General features: G+C 33.8%; 1 long non-coding RNA gene across 1 annotated transcript in view; it reads left to right on the forward strand.

The window, feature by feature from the left end:
* The window catches only part of LOC116185458, a 130,946-nt gene extending 127,242 nt beyond the window's left edge, over positions 1-3,704 (forward strand). Inside the window, exon 3 of the long non-coding RNA XR_004150313.1 lies at positions 3,547-3,704. This is a non-coding gene — a long non-coding RNA (uncharacterized LOC116185458). The remainder of the gene's footprint in view (positions 1-3,546) is intronic.
* Positions 3,705-9,307: the final 5,603 nt, after the last annotated feature.

Genomic DNA, 9,307 nt, shown 5'->3' on the forward strand with positions numbered 1-9,307 from the left:
TATGAAATATCATATCAAAAGAAAATAAAATATTAATGAATAATTTGAACAATACAAAACGTGCTGTTAATAAGCCGCGTTAATTAGCATATTAATTATTGTATTAACTTTCATAATAGGGGCATGAGTTTATATTGAACCTGCAATTATTTTCGGGAACGAAATTGATGAAGGATTTAAAAGGAATAATTTTTACTTCACCCTTTATCCCTCTATCTTCTTTGTAAATTTTAATTTCACGAGAAATTTGTTATTTTCACGCCTTCTTTCAAATTTTTCTGTACACCTATTTTGAAAAAAAAAAAAAAGGGAAAAAGAGGATATAAAAAGGAAAGGAAAGGAAAAAAAAGATGAATGAATAAATCTTCTTGAATTCGATTAAAAGAGCCTCTAATTATATTAAACACGAAAAGAGAAGAAGGTGGGAGGGAAAGAAGGTGTAGAAAAAGTAATTAAACAGGCGAGATTTCAAAGAAAATTTTCTCTTCAATTTTCTCAAGTATTTCATCTTCACGACTCTTTTTTTTAACTTTTTACCCTCTTAACATTTGTCCAATGGAATTTGACAATTTCGTACCGAGTAATTTTTATCTTTATATAGAGAGATTGGATGGGAAATCCAGAGAGAGAGAGAGAGAGAGAGAGATTTTACCAATAGAATTAAAAAGAAAAAAAAAATATTAATAATCGTATTATCCATCGATTCATCGACAGTTGCAAAATTGCAAAATTTTTCCTCGAGATTTGCAATTTGCAAAATTTACGAATTTTACCACTGTCAAGGATCAAAAAGGTAATAGAGCGATGGCGAGTTACAAACTGTAATATTTCTAAGTGGTTCTCGAGAGACAGAGAAGGAGAGAAAGAGAGAGAGAGAGAAGAAAAAAGAAAAAAACTCTCCATTCGGTAACAGCGAGAAAACTATGCCGGATTGTTTCGTAGCCTAATACCCCGGACGAGAGTGCACGCGACCCAGCTACGACTTCCGCCTCGAATCGTCCCCATTTAAATGCATTGTTCCCTTCCATTTGAGATGCGTCGCTCGATGCGACGCTTTAGAAGATCAAAGATACCCAAGGAAACGAGAAATGGGGAAACGAAAGTGCCGTTTCGGGCATCTGTCTGGTAATCATATCGGCCGTCCAAATATCTGGACGAATCGTCCGACAAAACGCATGCGAATTTTCTGCTTCTCTTTTCTAGGTGTCTTATTATTTCCGGAATAACGAAGAGAATACGAAGAGAATTAGAGGCACTTTATTTGTTTTTTTTTTCTTTTTCTTTTTTTTAGAAAATAGAATAAATATAGGAAGAGAGAAATTGGATTTTTCTAAATTGACGATAAAATGTGTTCATTGTTTGCAAAATATGCAAAAATTTCGATTGATTGAAATTCAATAAGATAAGCTTCGATTTTGAATTTGTTTTTGAGCAAAACAATTCTTGCGTTTGCTCTAGAATTAATTCTCAAAAAGATGTGCACAATCTTTATTATTGACAAATATGTATCAAAGGATTTAAAAAATATTGTAACAAGTTGTTCTATTGATAAATAATCAAAATTGATAAATAATATATGTAAATAAAACAAGTAATTTCAATCGAGATATATTCTTTATTTGGCCAATTAAAAGAATCTAAGATAAAATGAATAAATCATTTAAGGAAATATATATATTTCTTAATAAAAAATTCTTAAAATATCTTTGAGAATAAATATGTATTATTAAACAATAAATATAATAAATAAATTAATATAAACATTTAAAAACTGTATATTAAAACATATAATTATTTCTATCGAAATCGAATAATAAATAATTAACGAATATTTATTTAACGATATTAATCTTCATATAAGTTGAATATTAATACATTTTCATGAACGAATATTAAAACAAATGACGAGTTTTTCATCGTTAATTCCTCCAGAAAAATAAAAATTCATTGGCCAACATTGACTTACAGAAAAACACGATGTTACCATACCATAATGAAATTCAACAAAATATCTACAAAAAAATAAAAAAAACAACAAAATACAAATTCCTTCCAATTATTTTCCAATAACTCGCAGGAATCAACAAAACCTATCGAAAATAAATCTCCCCCTCCTCAATCGATAGACAAAGATCCTCCCTCCCTCCCTCCCTCCCTCTCTCTCCTCCACAGATCTCACTTTTTTTCAATTAACGTCATGACGCACCGAAGTCAGCGTGTATTCATCCAGAGCTGGATTCCCCGGCGATTATTCCCAGCATGGAAGTAAAACAAACTGTGCCTCGTTCCCGGAGATGCGCAGGCACGAGGTAGCCCTGCAGAAGCGGTCCCCGATGCCTCTTTTCAGAGATGGGGGGTCGGGTCCGGNGGATACGGGGAGAGAGATTAATTTTAAGGGTGTGTGATTACATTTTAAGAGTGGGTGGATATCGGGATTGTAAATTTTGATCGTGAAAGACGGCAGACATACGGTAGGTATATTTTAATCGGTTTTTTCTGAGTTTTGTGAATTTCGTGTGCGAAAAAGGGGGGAGGAAGAAAGGGAAATCGCGCAAAAAACGAGTGTAATTATTGCCGAGTTTCGCCGAGATCTATTTGCCCGTCGGAAGATTCGTTAAATCTGGTTGTAACTCATTAAAATCGGGTAAAACTTTCTTGGATCTTGATTCGGCGAACAAGGTGGCATTACTTTTAATTAATTTAATTAACATCGGTGTGGGACTGGTAGGGAGTGTGGGAGAGAGGTAGAATAACATTTCTTGCTGATAGTCTTAAAGGGGGGCGTGAAACGTGTGTCACCTACTTTTCACTACTTGATAAAAAGTTTTTAATTAACGAGGCGCGATACAATTATCGAACTGCAAAACTGTTATTCCTAATAAGATTTATAATCTTTGTCTTTTCAATATTCCAAATTCCACTCGTTCCACTCGTTTCGTGATCACAAATTTCCAATTCATTTTGTTCTTCGATATGAAATTCTACTGTGCAATGCAGAATTTATATATTCGATTCTTAATTATTATTGAATACGAAAAATGTTATTAAAGTTATTTTAAAAAGGTGTTGATTACTTTTATCCAAAACTGTTATTTCTAATAAGATTTACAATCTTTGTCTTTTCAATATTCCAACGACTCGTTTCGTGATCACAAATTTCCAATTGATTTTGTTCTTCGATATGAAATTCTACTGTGCAATGCAGAATTTATAACGTGTTATTCGATTCTTAATTATTATTGAATGCGAAAAATGTTATTAAAGTTATTTTAAAAAGGTGTTGATTACTTTTATCCAAAACTGTTATTTCTAATAAGATTTACAATCTTTGTCTTTTCAATATTCCAACGACTCGTTTCGTGATCACAAATTTCCAATTCATTTTGTTCTTCGATATGAAATTCTACTGTGCAATGCAGAATTTATAACGCGTTATTCGATTCTTAATTATTATTGAATACGAAAAATGTTATTAAGGTTATTTTAAAAAAATGTTGATTACTTTTATCCATTTGTCTAATGGAAATCTCGTTTTTTATGTTACAGAACTTTTATGCTAAATCATTATGGATGTCGTCAATTTGGATCACGTCAGGTGAGTTACAGTTCCATATTAAACGATTAATTAATATTTATACGCTTTATACTGATATCATTCTATTATTACAAACAATGGACAAACTGATAAAAATTCATGAAATTTGTATACCGTAATTAAACAATGCACTTTGTAACAATATGAAAAGTATCTGCTTTCAATGAATCGGAATATCGGAATTAATTTACTTTTTTCAAAGTGGATATCTTTTATCATTTCTGTCTTAATCTTCGTTCAAACTTTTTATTTTATTCACTGAGAGGAAAATCCGCTCGATAAAAAAGTTCCATCCAGATTTCGAGTAAGATGGAAATTAAACAGATACAACTTGTAATAAAATTTCTTCGGTTATTTACGATCTATCGCTATTTTCTCGGTGGTGGCATTTCAATATCGTCTCTGCACATAAAACTGGGGGGGTAGTAAAATGGTTAAGAGAAGCAGACGGACAAGTAGAGCACGAAACGGAACAATAAAGATATGATGCGTGGGATGATGTGCAGTGAGATAAAAGAATGTGAGAATATGTGAGAAAATGATTTTGTGAAATCAAGTTTTTCTGATAAATTTCAATTTCATTTTATGTACGTGATATTTTCTCATGATGATAATAACGATGTAATAAAATGATAATATAATACAAGCATAAATGGAAAATTCAAAATTTTCAGGAAGAAATTCATTGAATCATCCGTGGATATTTAATAAATATGAAAGAAATAATGATTCGACTATTATTCATTATTATTTTTACATTAAAAGTGTAATTAGAATGCTTTTTACGTTATATTATTGCGTTATCCTTTTATTCTTAATGACTTTTATTTAATTATTTAATTATTATTAATTAAGTTAATGTATCATGTTACTCTAATGTATACATTAAATGATGTAATATAAAAATTGTCAAAATATGTTCTCCACATAATGACTTAATAATTTTGAATTAGGAGAAAAGTTTTTCTTTTCTCAAAAAAACAGAATTATCATATTGTAACAAGTGACTGAATATTTGTTATGTACATTTAAATTAAATAGATTCACTTGACAAACGAATATAAAAGCAAAATATTAAAGTTTCATTTATACAAAAAAGCAAGAACAAAAATTAATTACTTGTGTAAAATCTCTTCAAATCATATAATACCAAACAAAGCAATTATTTCAAGCGATGAATGTCTGTACAAATTTTCTCTTTCCATTTGAATGTAAAATTTTATCTTGGAATTATTTTATTTTTTTTCCAAGAAGATTAACAAGGATAATTCCAAGATAAATAATAATAATAATAATAACTGTGACAAATGGAATAGAAATTCCATTTTCCACGAAGTCATACTCTGCAAAAGCAATTTATGTATCGTGAACATTAAGCAATTTTAAATGGAATAAAAGCTATTCCCGACGAAGTCACACTCAATTATTCCAAGAGAATCTCAAAGTACAATAAAACATTTCTCCCGAAGTACCGCTATATTAAGAATATCAGCTATTTTATATAGCTCCTCCGAAGATTACTTAAACCAAAGGATAAAGAAGTATTAAATCTCTTTTTGAATAAAATTTTACGTAATACGCCTTTCTTTCCTTTTACAAGAAATTTTCTTTTATTAAAATTCAATAACAAAAGAATAAGATAGGAACCGTTTAACTCGGTTTTCAGTTCACGACCAATCGAGCCTAACGGCAAATTAAAAAGTTAAACAATTTTTCTTAAGCAAACTTCGAGAAAATAAATAAATAAACTTGGCCAGAGATGTCCGCGCCACTTGGTTCGTTTAAACTCTCGTAATGAATCTTGCAATATTTTCCACGTGAAATAAGAGCTACTTTAAAGCTTCGAAATTTAAAAAAAAAAAAAATGACAATCCTTATACCACCTATATATGTGATATGTGAGAAATAAAATTTCAATCCAAATTTTGTAATCCAAAAATCTATCTATTTTTCATAATCGTTTATTATAAACTAAATAAAAAATTCCTACTCAAATTCTTCTAGCTTTCTCTCCTGAATTCACGAATCAATGAAAACTGATAACGCGCAACGTTAAAAGCCTCGTCATAAAAGGAAAATGGAGGGGGGAAAGGAAAATCTGTTCCATCTCCAACACCTCGAACACCATCACGAACAGCGTTCAAATAATATTCGACATCCCCGCGACACGAGACGAGAATTCACCCGCGAGCAACGCTTATCAATTCGCAATATTTCCGGCGTTTAAGCTGCTCCCTACGAGTCTTTCTCTCTATCTTAAGTCGCCGAATATCTGTCGTCCTTCTCCCCCCTTCCCAATAAACAAGAGGCTTCGCGCTTCTCCAGCCTTCCCCCTCCATATTCCACGTCCCATACTTCCCTCTCTTCTCTCCCCCTCCCCCTCCATCTTCCTTTCACCCTACGTTGCTCGCCTTCTGAATTCTATTCCGACTTCCGTTGAAGATCGTCGCTGGCCCGGTTGGCTTGGCTGGCTGACTGGCTGGCTGGCTGGCTGGCTTGGTCTGGCAGAAGCGTGCCGTGACGTGGAAATGCAAATTCCGCCCATGCGGCTCGTTGAATTATTATTTTAAGTCCCGTAACGGCCATTCGCTACGGGAAAATCTCATGAAAATTAATTTATTTTAATGCACTCCCTCGGCCCGGGGTCCGGGGATGCAGCTACGAAACGAGAAGAGCGAAAGTAACTCGAAGGAGGGGGCCGGGGAGGGAGAGGGGGAAGTGTGAGTTTCGGTGAGGTATGGAGGGGACGGTGGAGATGGGAAGGGGGAGGGGAGAATGGAAGGGTGTGAAGACGGGAGAAAGACGGTAGACGAGGAGTTTAACGTTCGACTCGTGCGTCTTTTTGACACCCATACCACGATTCCTCTTCCTCTTCCTCCGCAGACCGATCCGGAATCCGGAATTCGCAGACGGTTCATTGCGGATAGACGAATATTCCGTTCCTGTGGACCTGTGGATTTTTCAGTTACCTTGTTCCATTCGATTCGTGTTCTTTCTCTTATTCTTTATTTCGTTTCTTTATATTCGAAATTTGAAGATTGGAAGTTTGCACGTCGAGTATATAGCATCGTGGAATATCGATAGTGTGTTGATATATTTTTTCATATAAGACGTTCAAGAGATTGATTTCAGGAAGCGAGGGAACAGTTGTTGGTATACGAAAATATCGATCGATGCTTATTTATTAAGTTGTAAGCGATTTAAATTTTAGACGAGGAGGAAAAAACAGATAGAGCGAGACGCATTGACGCGGCACGGCGCCTGAAAACAAATTTCAATCGCTTACAACTTCGTAAATAAATTTCAATCAACATTTTTCTGTACCAATTTTTACTTCTTTTGCCGTAAATCGATCCATTGATTTAAAGATATGGCACAAATATATTAATCCTCTTAGAACATCTTTTTTCCTTTGCCATAAATTAATATTTCTTCTTGTTAAAATTTTATGCTAATCCTTTATTGCTAAATACTCTTATACATACTCTTTAAATTAACTTAAGTCTCTTTAAAATGGTCAAAAGTTCCAAAAATATCTATCGAAGTTTATTTATTAAATTGCGATTTTCCGTTTAGACGAAGAGAGAAACAGATAGAGCGAGACGATTCTACGTTCACCGTATTGCCGCGGCATGGCGCTGAAAACAAATTTCAATCGCTTACAAGTTCGTAAATAAATTTCAATCAACATTTTCTTGTACCAATTTTTTTCACTTCTTTTGCTGTAAATCGATCCATCGACTCGAAGATATCGCACAAATATATTAATCCTCTTCGTACATCTTTTTTTTCTTTCCTCAAATTAATATTTCTTCTCGTTAAAATTTTATATTAATCATTATTTTATATTATTTTATTATATTACATTTATATTACATTTTATATTAATTATTGTTAAATATTCTTGCTGAATACTTTTTAAATTAACTTTCTTTAGAATGATCTGATCTAACCTAGCATTCACGGATTCTTACTTAAATGCATATGGAACACCCTATAAAAAGAGAATCAATCCACGATTCAGAACTGACAGAACAATTCGAGAAGAAATCCTGCCCCGGTCGTTCTTCCCCAACAATCCCCGGATCGTCTTCATCTATAGGCGCGGAACTACGCCGATCTCGTACCGACGAACTTTACGGGACGATAATAGACAGATTTATGAGACGGCTTATCGATCCTCGACTAAATCCAATTTTCGAGTTCGACGCTCGCGTATTATAGTCAGCCCAGCGTTTCCTCGCCACGAAGTGTGTGTGTGTGTGTATGTGTGTGTGTGTATGTGTGTGTGTGTAGGAAATTTCCATGAGAGGGATGCAGAAGCGAATTGTTCGCAAGAATTTTTTGAAATATTTTGAAATACCGAAGCTGGACGAGCGTGGAACACATAGTTTTTTTGAAGAGGCGATCCCGTGTCGATCGTGTCGTTAGGTATCCCCCACAAATTGGACTGATTGGAGGTGAATATCGATTTTTGTTTCGGTTGACGCTCGAACTGATGAATATGCAACCGTGTTTCCTTGGGCTTCGCTTTGATCTTGGAACGAAGCGGAGCTTGTACCTGTATCTGACTTGTTTTAATTGGTGAGCGTAATTTTGTTTACCCCGTTTCTTTCTCCCAGGGATCGTTCTTTGGGAGTTTAATTTTTATTTTTAATCGAGGGCAACTCGCTTTGTTTCTGACTCTTCTTTCATTCTTCATCCTCTGTCTTATATCGAGTTTGTTTATCATTCCGTGGAATACATTTTTTTTTTTTTTTTTACATTTCCAAAATAATTTTATTTTCTTTCACTTGCATTTTTTTTCTTTTTTCTTTTAATTCATAATATATAATTTGATCTATCTGCTTTCCTCTTTGGGAAATTTTATTTGATATTTGTTGCGATTCATACAAGATTAGCACTGTTTCGAGTTTCTTTTATAGTCAACGAGAATAATTCACGTTTTCCAGAGTTTTCCATTTCTTACGGAATGGAATTTGTTACGTATTTTTATAACGGGATTATCGTTTGCTTTGAATTATTTTTTGTAAAAAACATTTTTATTTTTTTTTCACTCGATATAAGTTATATTTGCTCATTTGAATAAATGAATAAACCTAGTAAAAAAAAAAAAAAAAAAAAGAAGAAAGTATATAATCCGTACATTTCTGTTTTTTTATTTCACATCAGCAGGAATACGTAAATGGTAGAGGATATTGGATTTCAGGCGAAACATAAAAGTTGCGTTATACCGCAATAACAGGAATAAAAAATAAATAAAAAAACACCGAGTTTCCACGAATCAAAAGTTAAACAAAAATAACTTCTTTAAAAGAAGAAACTCTTTCCAAAACTCGTAAACACAACATCACCCCTTTAAGAAACAAACGACCCCCTTTTCTCTCCCATACTCTCTCCATTCGCTTCTTAATTCCTCGCAACACAATGTCCTCGCTCTTCTTCAAAAAAAAAAAAAAAAAAACGAAAGGGGGAGGGGAGAAAAAAAAAATCATCAAAACAACACGCGCAACCCTCGTTCAAAATCCTAGTTTGGATTTTAGCAATTAACTCGCCGTTCACCAGAAGAATCAAGCTGGTCCACCGATGGAAATTATTTCGGAAACGCTCGCTCAAAGCCGACCGCGTGGTCGAGGAAAACGAAGGAACGAAACGCGGAAGCGGTTGCGGCCTCCCCTTCCCCGCCACGGGGAGAGACGAAGAGGGAGGGAG

Source organism: Apis dorsata, unplaced genomic scaffold (genome assembly GCF_000469605.1).
Source record: "Apis dorsata unplaced genomic scaffold, Apis dorsata 1.3 scaffold_188, whole genome shotgun sequence".
Classification (NCBI taxonomy): domain Eukaryota; kingdom Metazoa; phylum Arthropoda; class Insecta; order Hymenoptera; family Apidae; genus Apis; species Apis dorsata.